This window comes from Petromyzon marinus, chromosome 59, assembly GCF_048934315.1.
Source record: "Petromyzon marinus isolate PM22_M1 ecotype Great Lakes invasive population chromosome 59, UKy_Petmar_22M1.pri1.0, whole genome shotgun sequence".
NCBI lineage: Eukaryota > Metazoa > Chordata > Hyperoartia > Petromyzontiformes > Petromyzontidae > Petromyzon > Petromyzon marinus.
The window spans coordinates 59685-70935 of NC_133725.1; the positions used below are offsets into that span (position 1 = coordinate 59685).

General features: G+C 52.0%; 1 protein-coding gene across 1 annotated transcript in view; it reads left to right on the forward strand.

Annotated features, from left to right (window-relative positions):
* Positions 1-730: 730 nt before the first annotated feature.
* LOC116955429 (voltage-dependent P/Q-type calcium channel subunit alpha-1A) overlaps positions 731-11251 on the forward strand; it is a 164574-nt gene continuing 154053 nt past the window's right edge. The window contains exons 1-2 of the mRNA XM_076052955.1: positions 731-833; positions 4316-4454. The gene's annotated coding sequence lies outside the window, so the exon portion shown is untranslated. The remainder of the gene's footprint in view (positions 834-4315; positions 4455-11251) is intronic.

Here is an 11251-nt window from a genome sequence, read left to right on the forward strand (position 1 = left end):
TTCTCTCCCCAGGCAAATGCACTCACACTAATGAGTGCCCTGGCGCAGGATCATGATGGCCCATTCCCACGCGAATCGTTATTATTAATAATTAAAGGCGTCTTCTTTGGTTCTTTCGGTAAAGTCACGTAGAATGAGAATAATGTTTCTTCACCTGAGGACGGCTACTTGTGTTGTGGCCGAAACGTCGTGAGTATTGCATTGTTTTATTTTATTATTTTATTCTCATTCTACGTGACTTTACCGAAAGAACCAAAGAAGATGAATCCTTGCAGTCACGAAAGCTTTGAATCGAAAATTAAAGGCGTGTTTTTTCTTCATCTTCTTCTTCTGACAGTAGGACCCCTTGGGTGATTTTGACAGAGGAGCAAGCCGCCGGACACGATATTTTATTGACAGCTGCTGCTGATAATCAACTATAAACCATACCCTCGGGAACAAACACAAAACTGCTGTTTGTGTTTAGTTTGTTGTCCTTCCCTTCCGCACGGTTGGCTACATACGGTGCGAAATAATGTCAACATACATAAGCAAACTTTAAATTAATTAAAACATTTACCAGGTAAGGCCCCACTGAGCTACATAGCTATTTTTTTCTGAAGCGACCTGGCTATCACAAATGATAGCTCAACAAAGTAGCTTATCATCATCACGTGGAAATGTATAGCAATCAAATCATCTAAACGCGTGTTTCTATTTTGTTTGAGGGGGGAAAACCGGAGGACCCGGAGAGAAACCCACGTGACCACGGGGAGAGAGAGCGAGACGCAAACTCCAAATCGACAGCAGCAGGCGTTAGGATCGAACCCACGACCTCCTGTACACCAGGCGAGGTAGTTAACATCCCTAAACAGACGTACAGCGGCGGTGGTGGTGGCTGGTGCCTGTAAGCTCAGCGCTGTGGAGGCGAGGGTTGGTGGATTACGTGCAGATGCTGTGTGACATGTTGTTTGTCGTTTATTGTGAAAATTCGGTCACAGTTCCTATGATCACTGTTACATTGCTTTTATGGCTTTATGTTGGTGATGTCGAAAACGTTTTTTGGTTTGGCCATGTTTGTTTGTTGTAGTACGGAGTTAGACTGATGGCCTTAATCTAAGTTGTCTTGTGGTTTTTGCACACAGCGTTGGTGTATGGTGCTTTTTCATGAATATTTTGCTGTTTTTTCCTGGACTTTCTGTTTGCACAGTCACATAGTCACTTTAAGATGTTTTCTTGTTCATGTGTTTTTTTGTTTTTTGCTTGTTGCGGTTGCACCCGATTCAAGAACCGAATGGCTCACAGGGCTATACCAAATAAATGAAAACTGAAACTGAAAACTGACACTCCATACCTTCTCATAAGCGTCAAGGAGGCGCCAGGTAGGAGGCGGTACAGTCACAATGTGGACTCCACCTGCTCCATCTCCATGGGGGATAGAGTGTTTCCCCCTCGCACTCATGGGGGCTTTGCCCGGCCGCTCCGGTTTCCTCCCACACACAAACTTTCACTCTTAGAGCGATGACGCCTCAAAATGCAGATCAGCGCAGAGCTTGGGGCAATCGTTGGTAGCGCCAACCCCTCACCACTGCGTGGCTGTTGCTGCCTTCCCACTCCTCGTCTGTGGTTCCCCCCGGCGCATCCTCCGAGTCACGCCCCTCTCTTTCTCTGCGTCGTTCCCTCTCCGAGTCGTCCCCTCTCTTTCTCTCTGCGTCGTCCCCCCTCTCTCTCGGAGTCATCCACTCTCTCTCCCTCTCTGCGTCGTTACCTCTCTTAGTCGACCCCTCTCTCTCCCAGTCCTGTCTCACTCTCTCTGCGAGACCGATGAGCGGATACCGTGCGGTGGTGGCGGTGCTCCGTTACAAGTTGACTTTGTTTAGAATTATTGACTTACATCGTTTTCCCCCTGCATATTAAAGCAAAGTTGGGGGATGCGTCTTATAATCGGGTAGGTGCGCGTGTGCGTGTGTGCTGCACTACCAGCCCGGCGTCACCCAAGTTGTATTCCCGCTCACGGCCACCACCGACATCCATAACGATTATTTGAACCGGGTGCTAGGCCTACTCCTAGGTCGACTCAGCCTCAAATGAGTACCTGGTGCGATGTGCAGAAACATTGCTACTCGGGAGACAAAGGCGGCGGGCGTGGTATTCGCCAGCCACCTGTGCCGTTCCGGCCTTCGTAGGTGCTACTCGCAAACAGCGCTTGCCCCAATCTTAAGATAAGGTTCGTTTCTAGGATGGATGATGATGATCATGATGATGATTACGAGGATTGTACGGTGCGAAAGAAGTTCGACAGACGTTCATTACAGATCTGATTATTCGATTCCAAGTAATCAATCAATCTTCCACAATTCACGGGGAGAGATCGCACAGCGGGCAGATGGAGCAGCGATGCAATCAACGGCAATGCTTCCCGGGAAGAGCTGCATCGCAGAGTTGTGAAAAGTGGCGGTGGCTTTCATCCAGCAGTGGATTGACCATGGCTGATGACGATAGCGGCTGCGGTGGCGACTATCAATAAATCACATCCAATGTTTCTTCCTGATATTCTACCGCCCAGAATTCAGCCTTTAAAGTTCCTTTGTTAAAAATAGGCACAGCCTGGACAGATAAGACTCTCTCTCTCCGCTCTCCCCTCTCTCTCTCCTCTCTCTCTCCGCTCTCCCCTCTCTCTCTCTCTCTTAGTCTCCATCTCCTCCCTCCAGACAATCCGATTCTCTGCGGCAGCTGGCGTCTTCAGCACCTTCCATACTGATACTCATCAGCAGCAGCACCATCCTTACAGATAACAATCAGCTCCATCCTTACTTTTGAACACCATCAGCAGCAGCAACAAGCATGACTAATGAACACCATCATTATGATGATGATCATCAGCATGATGATCATCACCATCAGCAGCAAGCGTAATTGATGATGACGTCCAACATTATAATTATCGTGGTCATCAACACTTCGCCCTGCCCGTCACACTCACAACAGACTAAGATCCCCCGGCTAGCCTCCACAGAGGGTTGGGGCAAGTGCTGTCAGCGAGCACCTATCAAGGCCGCCGGCACGGCGCACGGAGGAGGGAGAGTGTGACGGGCAGCCACGCCCGGCCGGCCGCCTTTGTCTTCCCAGCGTTGATGTTTACACGCGGCGCATCCAGGTTCTAATCATGTTAACGCTGAGTAGACTTAGGGGGCAGGAGTGGGTGACTGAATGAATGCACGAATGGGAACGAATGAGGCCTGACGGGTCCCAGCTTGGGTCGATGCGAGTAACTCCACCATCCTGTGCACGATGCTCACTCTAAATATAGTCTCGGCGCATCACATCCGCGTCATTACCCACGGCTAGCCCCACCACCACCACAACCACCGTATACCCTTTAACACCACCACCACCGCTACATACCCTTCAACACCACCACCACATACCCTTCAACACCACCACCACAACCACCACATACCCTTCAACACCACAACCACCACATACCCTTCAACACCACCACAACCACCACATACCCTTCAACACCACCACCACCACCACATAACCCTTCAACACCACCACCACAAACCCTTCAACACCACCACCACCACCACATACCCTTCAACACCACCACCACCACAAACCCTTCAACACCACCACATACCCTTCAACACCACCACATACCTTTCAAAACAACCACCACATAACCTTCAACAAAACCATCGACAGCACCACCAAATACCACCACCACCGCGAGCAGTACTCCCATTGCCACAACCACCACTACAATCAGTGCCACACTCAACCACCAACCCACTCGCCCATCTTCAAAATCACCCGCTCACCCACCCCCTCATCTACCCACCCACCCCCTCATATACCCACCCTCGCATCTACTCGCCCTCCCATCCACTCACCCTTCCATTCACTCACTCACCCACCCACTCATCCTCTCACCCATCCACACTCCCATGCACTCACCGACCCATCCACTCACTCACTCACCAATCCATCTACTCACCCACCCACCCCCTCACTTATCCACCCACTCAGCTCACTACTCGTCCACTCCCTCCCTCCCACCCACCTCCCCCCTCTCCCCATCCCCTACCCACCGCGTCTCCACCCACATCCCCACGTGTGGAATGGGTGGTGCCACACGCGATCAAGCGGGGCGCGTCTGCTCTGCGCGCTACAACGGAGCGCAGAGACTCAGAGCCCAGCGGCTATCGCTCCCTGAGGCAGTAGAGCCCCCCCCCCACTCATACAAAGAGTGTTCTCAAGTCCCCCCCCCTCCATCCCCGAATTATAACCAATACCCTCCCCCCTCTCCCACCCCCCTCCACTCGCCCTGCAGCAGAGGGGGAGGAGGTGATGGGTCGTCGTCGTTGATGAGACGCGAGGATGGAGTAGTTGCGGAGTCACTGGTGGGAATCGAACCGGGCTGTTTGAGAAGAGCGGCTTGAGGATGGGAAGACAGGCGGACCCGTGATAAGGTGACGGTGATGCGAGGAATCATAGTGTACCAGTGTGTGTGTGTGTGAATGTTGCGAGTGTATGGTCGCGCGAGTGTGCGTAGTTGCGAGTGTACGAGTGTGTGGTTGTGAGTGTGTGGTTGTGTGAGTGCGTGGGTGTGTGAGTGCGTGGGTGTGTGAGGGCGTTGGTGTGTGAGTGCGTGGGTGTGTGAGTGCGTGGTTGTGAGTGCGTGATTGTGAGTGTGTGGTCCTGCACAGATGCCATATTTTCTGTCCGTCTGCTATAGCAGAGGTGTAGGGAATTCCAACAAGACCTACATTTCTGCTTTATTGACCTGGTCAAGGCCTATGATACCATCAGTAGGCCTGGGCTGTGGGTTGTTCTTCGTGCTTTTGGAGTCCCTGACCCTCTGCTCACGATCATTAAGGACCTTCATGATGGTGAGCGGGCCCGGGTAAACTACGTGGCCGGGAGTCAGAGCCATTCCCTGTACACCTTGGGGTGCGACAGGGATGTCCTCTGGCTCCCACATTATTTAACATCTATTTTGACCACGTAGTTCGTGAAGCCTTCAATAGCTGTACCGGGGGAATCTCCATTTGGTAGAAATATAATGGGAGGCTGATCGATGCCCGGGTGCGGTCAAGGGATGGCTCCCTATTGCTCAACCACGTTATGTATGCCGATGATTTGGTAATAGCTGCTCATTCAGAGGAGGAGTTGGAGACGTTGCTGCTGAGACTGGATCGTGCCACTAAGAGATGGGGCCTTACCATCAGCCCCACCAAAACTAAGCACCTGCCTGGGTATTTTGTACCATCGGACACTCCACCCCCACAACTCCCAATCGGTGATGGGGCAGTTGTGGAGAGAGTGGAGAGTTTCCCATACCTGGGCAGTGTGCTTATGACCGGCTCCAGTTTAACAGCAGAGGTCTCACTCCGAATCAGTCGAGCGGCCATATATTTTCATCGGTTGCGTAACGCTGTGTGGAAGCTACCTGGTCTGTCGCTCCGCACTAAGCTTCAGGTCTTTTCGGCCACGGTCATTCCATCTCTTCTCTACGCTTGCGAAACGTGGACCCTCTTAATGGAGCATCTTCGCCGGTTGGAAACATTTAGGCTGGCCTGCCTACGATCCATCCTGGGTTTAACCAGGCTGGATTGTGTGAGGAGCTCACAAATCCTTGAAAGATCTGGGCAAGGTCCCATCGGTGAGCTCCTCCGGCAGGCAAGGCTGCGTTGGCTGGGTCATGTAGCCCGCATGCCCAGCCACTGCATGCCGAAACAGCTTTTGTTCGGCCGGATCGAGGGAGCTAAACGGGCGCGGCACGGGCTAGAGAAGAGATGGAGTGATGTGGTACAGGCGGACGTGGAGCTGAGTGGACTTGCCGATGACTGGTACCAGCGGTGTCAAGATCGGCCTCTGTGGAGGAGGCTCGTGAAGGACGCTATTGGCCAGTTGGAGGCAGTCACCCTCCAACAACAACGGAGGGTGGAGGAGCGACGCTCACAACAACGAGCGGAGCGCCGGGTGGCTAAAGCACAGCAGGTTGGCACAGTAGGGGGCACAGGTGGTGCACCAGCCAGTCATCTCAGTCAGTCGACCCGTGGCACCTGGGTCTGCCCTGTGACCTCCTGCCCGCGGGCGTTCGACACTTCACGTGGCCTCAAGGTGCACATGGCCTGGCACAAGCGTCGTGGTGACGTCACCGCCACTTAGTGGCGAATGGCGGTTGTTGTTGTGTGTCTGTGTAAGTGTGTGGTTGTGTGAGTGTGTGGTTGTGAGCGTGTACGAGTGCTGAGAACCCGGCGACCCAACACCAGTGAGGATTATCTGAACCGGTCCTGGGCCTCCTCTAAGTCGACTCAGCATCAATTGAGTAACTGGTGTGGTGTGTAAACATCACCACTGGGAAGACAAAGGCGGCCAGGCGTGGTGTTGGCCACCCACCCTCTCGTTTACCGTTCGGACCTTCATAGATGCTCGCTAATAGCACTTGCCCCAACAGTCTGTTAAGGCTATATGGCGTATTTTTGTCTTGCGCGTGTGTGTGATGATGTATTTTATATCTAATTACGTGTGTTTAATGATGTGTGCTGTGTTTGAGTCTTAGTGTCGGTTGACTGTGTTTGAAGTATGGGCATTGGCAGTGTGCTTGCGAATGTGGGGAGCGGTGGCGCAGCGGTCAGCGCACTGCGCTACGAACCCGGCTAACCCGCGTTCCATCCCTGAACCGGTTCTGAGCCTCCCCTAGGTCGACTCAGCCGTAAATGAGTACCTAGTTCGGTACTGGAGACGGTGTGACGATGGTGTTTGAGGACTGCCACACTGTTGTTATTCTGTAGGTGCTCCTATTGTTATGTAGAGACTCCCATTGTTATTATACAGGGGGTCCTATTATTATGAAGGGGCTCTTATTTACAAAGCTTTAGATTGCAGGACACCCCCATATCACCTCGTCATTCCCTTGGGAAGGGGATACCTTCATCCAGCAGTGGAGTGACACACCCGCAAGTAGATTGACGATTTAATAAAGACAATTGCCTCGAAGCACCGTGAAATAGGATCAGCAGCAGCAGGTGGTGGCAGTGGTGGGGTTGTGTGCATTGTGGGGAGCGGTGGCGTAGCCGTTAGCGCTACGCTGCGCTATGAATCCGGCTATGACCCGAGTTTGATTCCCGCTCACAACCACCAACACCAGTGACGATTATCGGTACCGGTCCTGGGCCTCCCCTAGGTCGACTCAGTCTCAAATTAATACCCAGTGAGGTGTGTAAACATCGACACTGGGGAGACAAAGGCGGCCGGGCATGGTGGTGGCCACCCACTTACTAGTGTGCCTTTACGACTTTCATAGGTGCTCGCTAACAGCACTTTCCCCAACAGTCTGTTAAGGCTACACGGCGGGGGGGATCTTTCTCTTTGGTGTGTGCATTGGGAGCAGTCTCCTCTTTCCAGCCCTCCGTCTCTCCTGCGCGCTCTCTCTAAATCAGCTCGAGCCCCTTGTACATCACGTGACTCCCGTGCATCACGTGACTCCTGTGCGTGCCCCCCCACTTTGAACCCCTCGCCCCCCCACTTTGAACCCCTCCCCTCAACCCCGCCCACTGTGACAACAGACCCTGCTCCTCCGTGAAGCTCAATGCTGCTGCTCGCTCCTTTCTTCTCTCTTCTGCCCCTCGTCCCTCCTCTCATCACCATCATCACCCTCTCATTATCATCATCTTCCTCTCATCATCACCATCGCCCTCTCATCATCACCATCGCCCTCCCATCATCACCATCGCCCTCTCATCATCACCATCACCCTTTCATCACCATCATCACCCTCTCATCACCATCATCACCCTCTCATCACCATCATCACCCTCTCATCATCACCATCGCCCTCTCATCATTACCATCGCCCTCATGATCACCATCGCGAACCCTCTCATCATCATGAACCCTCTCATCATGATCATGAACCCTCTCATCATCATCATGAACCCTCTCATCATCATCATGAACCCTCTCATCATGATCATCCTCTCACTATCCCCGATGTCTGGCCCCGGCCATTCCCTCTCCCCCTCCCCCACCTCCCCCCCTCCTTGCACCGCCGCTTCTCCTCTCTCTCTCTCTCCCTGCTGCTGATCGTCTAGAGCCGTGCCCGACTCCTCCTTGTCCCTCTAAGAGACTTCCATCCCGGCCTCCCTTCCCTCTCCCGCTCATCTGGCTGCCCCCTCCCTCATCTGCCGCCCTCCCACGCTCTTCTCCCCAGTTCCATCGTCTCGTCATCGAGAACAGCAACAACAACAATAATTGGCACTTGTCATCTACATCGACAGTACGTCCTTAGATTCACACTGATTTCGTCACCGTGGATAGAGAGCGGGAAATCAACAGAACCGGTCCGTAAGAGGTTTTGTTGGGTTAGAGCGAGGGGATATCAATGTGTCGTTAAACTCGCCACCACCCGACACAGCCATGGTTTGTCACGTAAACGAAACGTGCCAATTCGTTGCTTGTACGGCACTAACCGGCTGTGTGTTGAAGAGTAAAACCCAAAACAACATTTACACATCGAGTACCGTGACGTTTCGCCAGTAATGTGGCGAGTTTAACGACACATTTACATTTACTCGATTTAACACCAAACATCTCTATTGTGGATATTATCGATCGCAAAAGCCCCGCTACTACTACTACTTGTTAAACAAACAGAACCGTGCAGGGCAATCGGCCATGCGAGGCGGGCGGTGAAGACCAATTTAAATTGGTGAGTTTTCAAAACAGAACTTAACAGTTCTATCGACTCGGGCTGATTTACCAAAGGTACAAAGCGTTGTTCCATGGTCTGGGGAGCTGCACTGGCATCAGCACAACCATTCACCCACAAACTCACACACCCACTCTTTCACTCTTTCACTCATTCACCCACTCACACACTCACACACACACCCACTCTTTCACCCAGTCTTTCACCCACTCACTCACACTCACTCACCGACTCTTCCACTCATTCACCCACTCACTCACACTCACTCACCCACTCTTTCACTCATTCACCCACTCACTCAAAAGCTCATCCACTCGCCCACTGACTCACAAGACGTAACTTAAATAGCTCTAACAACTCTGTCTGATAATATAACCAAAGGCAAAAAGCGTTTTTCCATTGTATGGAAGCTGCACTGGGAACAGCCCGATCACCCACCCACTCACTCACCCACTCACTCACCCACTCACCTACTCACTCATCCACTCACCCACTCACTCATCCACTCACCCACTCGCCCACTCAACGCACAAGACAGAATCTAAACAGCTCTGACGAACCCTCATTACCAAAGTCAAAGCGTTGTTCTAAAATTCTGGTAGCTGCACAGCGACAAGATCGCGATCACCCCCTGCAGGAACAAAGCCTTGTCCTAAGAGTCCTTAGAAGGCGGCGTTGTAGTCTCCTCTCCATACCACGGCCTGTCCTGGGTATACACCATGGGGTTGGTGCCACGGTGTTTATGGACGAATAGCGCCACCGCCGCCGCTGCCACCACCGCCAGAAGTCGCCAGATGGACTCAATCTCCCGTCCGCGGCAGTTGAAATAATGAACAAAAGCTCCCGAGCCACGTGGAGCGAAACGTCGGACAGGCCGCACCCCCCCCCCCCCCTCCTCCCCATCGGAGAGAATTAGGATCATTCGCCTGTAGGTGGCACACACACGTGATGGGTAACGGCCGGGCCCCTGCAACTGCTCGCTCACGTCACTGCTGGAGGAAGGCTGGGGCCTTCACGGTAAAGTGGAGCTTCGGAGAGTGTCATTTGATCTACTTCATGGATGTCGCGATGGCTAGATGTTAACTACCTCGCCTGGTATGCCGGAAGTCGTAGGTTCGACCCCGACCCTGACGCCTGTTTGTATATTTAGTGTGCGTGTTTGTCTTTCTCTCCCTCCCCGTGATCGCGTGGAATTTTCCTCCGTTATTTTTTTGCCTTCCACATTTAAAATCAAAGTCACGCGTTGGGAGTCTTTCTGCTGCTATAAATGTCCACACGGTGACGATCAGCCACATTGTTGATGGCCGGTCGCTTCTGAAATAAAAAGAGAGAGCTACTAAGCGCAGTGGGTCTTAACGTGGTAAAATGAAGTAAAAACGAATCGTTTATAGTTTATACTCTTTGGTTCTTTCGGTAAAGTCACGTAGGTATAAAATAAAACCTACGCGACTCCACCGAAAGAACCAAAGAGTATGGATTCCTGCAGTCACGAAAGCTTCAAATCAAGTTTATAGTCTAGTTCAATTTACCCCCACGCACACGTGATGACCTACCCGATCATCGTCGGTTCCACCGCTGCGCCCCCGGAGGATTGAACCGAAGCAGCGACCCTCTGAGAGGGGGGGGGGGGGGGGGGTGCCGCCCCTATGGTGTTGTGGGTAGCTCGCGGTGCCACCACCACCCTCGCCACAGGTACGCGCCACGCCGCGAATTTAGCCGGACAATTTTAGGACTAAATTGAGCGCGACCGTGGAGAGGTCTGGATCAGAGGGAATTTTAGCGGTACCAAAGTTAATTGGTAATTACATTCCCCTACCCCTCCCTCCCCGCGATTTTTGTTTGTGAAGAGACAAGACCCAAATTAACTTCACACTCGCTGATCACGCCGGTCAGCTCATGACCGGGCGTCTCTGCGGTGTTGCTAATGATGGATATGCCGTGGATGCTACAGCTGTTGATCGCTATGCTGTTGTTGTTGCTGCTGCTCCTGATGACGACGATGACGACGACTGTGCATGCTGCTGCTGTTGACGATGTTGGCTGATCATTTTACTCTAGTCGCCGCTGCTGATGACACGATGGTGTTGTATTACCGCTGATGCTATTGTTGCTGATGATGCGTCTATTGCTACTGCTGATGATGATCATGATGATGATGATTGTATTGTAGTTGCCGCTGCTGATAACTTGACTGCTGCTGCTGTTACTGAGGATGATGATGATGATTATTCTGCTCGTTCATCAAGCCTCACTGAGTCTCAGGACTAATTTTCAGGAGGGTCCTGCCAACTTTTCGGACTGGTGGGAGGGAGGGGCGATATTGCTGCTGCTGTGTGATCGCAATTGAATGCTTTTACTTGTTGAGATGTTTTGGTTCAATACCAGTGACCTTGTAAACTAAACAAAACTTTATATTTTACCAGGTCAGACACACTGAGCTATATAGCTCTAGTTTTTTCCAAAAGCGACATGGCCACATGATAGCTCAACGAAGTGGCTTATCATCATCATCATCGTGTGGAAATTTACGGCAGCCAAAGACTCTAAACGCGT